Consider the following 3690-nt stretch of genomic DNA (forward strand, 5'->3'; position numbering starts at 1 on the left):
CGCTATATCTTTTGATAGCCGGGCACCATCAGCTTTCTTCACCACCTTTGCTTATGTTCACATTTTTCTTCAGCAATCGTTTCAGGAAGGTGTGCATCCTGGAATTAATGGCCTATTCTTCATGAAGCTTTTCCCTAAAAATAGACTTCTCTATGGGTTAGCATCAGACTGCTTGCTAACTGCAAGGTAAGCAGTTCATACCCACCAAGCAGCTTTGCAGAGAAAATTGAGGCAGTCTACTTCCATAAAGATTTTGCAAAATCTCTAAAACCCTAAGCAAGCAGTCATTCTGCTCTATCTGGTAGAGTCTCTGCAATGGAAATGGTTTGTTTTATTTTGTGTTTGTTTTTATATATTCCTATAAAAATAAATGGCAGTCTACTTGAGTCTGGCAAGCCAAATGTGTCAATTTAAACATTTATTCTATAAGGTTTTCAATAGATCATTTTCTTCAAATCAAAATGTTGCAAATTTGAGTCCACCCAGAGGTGGTGACCATCTACTTACAAAATATAAGCCACTGAAAACTCTATGAAATATAGATCTACTCTGACATACCTGGGTCATCATGAGACTGTGTTCCAAGAATCATGCTTACTCCTTTAGAAAGCAGCCCGTTAAAGCCCTTGTCTAGATGCCTCAGAATGCAGAATGCTATAGGGAGCACGCATGGATAAGACATGTCATCCAAGTGTCCACATTCTAGCAAGTTCTCGTGTTTCCTCTCACTCTCTCTTTTCTATGGAAGTCTGGCAGGCCTGGTTTGAGCTTGCTGGCTGGAAAACCATGGACGTATTGTACCACATTTCCGAATCTCAGCCTGGAGAGCTTCAGGAAGCTCCCCAAAGGAGTATTGTTAGGGCAATACAAGATAAGATTTGCAAAATATCCAACTCAGTAGCTTAGCAACCAGAAGACAGATTTTCAACGGATACTTTCATCTGCTTCAATGTTGACAGGGGGCTGAGTTCTGTATCTTCTGCTATTTTCTCATTATATCTGCCATGGTTTTGTTTTGTTTTGTTTTGCTTTAACTCCAAAAACTCACCCTACGTCACCGAGCAATTAAGTCAGGATCATTTTGGGGTGCATCTCAAGCATCTGTGTTCTGAAAACTGCCCACGTAGATGATTCGCGGGTACAATCAGACTGAAGGACACCCAGTTCTCAACTCTTCTTCCTCCTCACAGCTTCACTGAACATCTGTGTAATGAGGTCTGAGACCTTCAGTTCTGCCTCCCCCTCTTTTATTGAAATAGATTTTATTCTTCAGAGCAGTTTTATTTATACAGAAAATTTTAAGAGAAAGTAGAGAGTTCCCATATACTATTTCTCCCCAATAGTTTCTTCTATTAATAGCATTTTCATTATGAAATACATCGTTACAGCTGATGAAACAATACTGACATATCATTAATGTCCATATATAACTAACATCCATCGTCTACATTCTACTTCCTCTCACTTACTCTAGGCATGGTATCCGGAAAGATCAGTCCCTCATCTCGCTTGCTAAAGTAGAGGGTCAGCAAAAAAGAGGAAGATGCTCCATGAGAAGGATGGACACAGTGACTACAACAATGGACCCAAACATGACAGTGATTGTGACTATAGCACAGACCAGGCAGGGTTTCCTTCTATGGAGCATAGGGTCACTGTGAGTTGGAATCAACTCAAGGATGCCTCACCGAGACAACATACTTTATATTAGGGTTCACTCTTGGATTCTTCAGTTCTGTGGGGGTTTGACAGATGCATGATAACGTGTCCACTATGGCAGCATCCTGGAGAACAGGTTGCTGCCCTAAAAAGCGTATGTGCTGTCCTTTCCCTCACACTTTCTGAGACCCTGACAACCTTCAAGCTTTTCACTGTTTCTATAAATTTACCTTTTCCAGAATATCACCAAGTTAGGATCATGTAGCTCTTCAGACTAGCTTCTGACATTTAGTGATATGAATTTAGGGTTCTTCCCTGTATTTGTGTGTGTGTGTTGTGTGTCATAACAACTCATTTCTTTTTGTCAATAAACAACCTCAGAAACATGATGGCAGTGGGTTTGGTTTTTTAGCTAATAGGCAATTGCTAAACTCCCCCATGAAATGAAATTCAGTCTTTTCATATCTCTATTTGCTTCTTTCCCAAATGCCCTGAGATTCCTTTCACCCCTGTGAACCTAGCCTTACTTATCAGTCTCCCAGCAACAAGGGCTCAGAATCACGACTTTATGTCTTTTTCTACATAGTCACCAAATTCTCTCTTTGTCCTGTCTCTTCTAATTGAACCTTGCTGTTCAGTAGCATATACCACCTCTAATACATCACATTCCTCATTCTCATAGATGTTTTTACCCCTAGCTCCAATCCATGTATAGAGGTGCTGCCTCCAGATTGCCTTAAAACCTCACATTCTTTATGAGTTCTCCTACTATAGATTCATAACCTTGGTGATGCAATGGGTTAAGTGCTGGGCTGTGGACCTCACAGTTGTTCATTCAATAGAGCAACTGCTCCTTGAGGGGAAGATAAGGTTCTCTGCTCCCAAGAAAGATGAACAGTCTCAGAAATCCTAAGGAGTAGTATTATGTTGTCCTGGAAGGTCGTTACGAGCTTGAATCAACTCAATGGTAGTGGGTAAAGCTGGGTCACATCAAATCATGGTGGGCCTCCTCATCCGCTGGCTTAATGCCAAAGTTTGTGTCCTGGCAAGGAGTGTTTGTATAAAACTATATGAATTTACAATACAGCACAAAAGGGATTGGAGCTAAAGGGCCAGGTTAATTGGGAGTATCTGAAGCATCCAATTGTGTGTCCTCATCTTTTGTCTTCGGTTTGTTTCCTATGCAGGTCTGCTCTCCACAAAGACAATTAACAGATTGTCTAAAGAAACCCTCGAACTCTTTTTGAGGTTCTCCCCGCATCTATAATCTGAGATGCCATGTAAACGGTAGAATAGTTACTCGATACGCACATGTTACAATGAATTGGATTTTCTGTCATATTAACAAACAACCCCTAGGGATCAAAACTATGTGCTTCAGTTTCCTCTTTAAAAACAGAGTGTACTTGTTGTTGTTAGTGCTGTGAGTCAGCTCCAACTCCTTGTAACGACCCAATGTACGAAACAAGACACTGCCTGGTCCTGTGCCATCCTCACAATTGTTATAGCCGAGAGCAGCATGGCAACCACTGGGTCAGGCCATCTTGTCCAGGACCTTCCTTGTTTCTTGCCGCCCCTCTACTTTACCAAGAATGATGTCATTTTCCAGAGGCTGGTCCCTCCTGATAACATGTCCAAAGTACGTACAAGTCAACCCCTTGTCTGTCAGTTTACCATACTCTGATAGCTCGTGTGTTGCTGTGACGCTGGAAGCTATGTATTTCAAATAGCAGCCAGGTCATTCAAAGGGAGCAGGTTTTAGCCGAGTTCTAGACCAAGAACAGGTTACAAAGAAGGAATAGGTGGTCCACTTTGGAGTAATTAGCTGCGGAAACATTATGAATAACAGCAGTTTTCAAAACGGTACTTGCACCTGGGAATTTGGGGCATATTCAATTAAGAAAAAAAAATTACTTTGTGTCCTCGGTGGTGTTGGGTGAGCAGAGAGCCAGGGATACCCGACAGGTTTGTTTTCTTAAATCCTCCTCTTACCACTGCCTTAAAAAAACAATGTTGCTTTATTTTCAAATA

The sequence above is a fragment of the Echinops telfairi genome, unplaced genomic scaffold (genome assembly GCF_000313985.2).
Source record: "Echinops telfairi isolate 266 unplaced genomic scaffold, ASM31398v2 ScPeMD7_7409;HRSCAF=8447, whole genome shotgun sequence".
Lineage (NCBI taxonomy): Eukaryota > Metazoa > Chordata > Mammalia > Afrosoricida > Tenrecidae > Echinops > Echinops telfairi.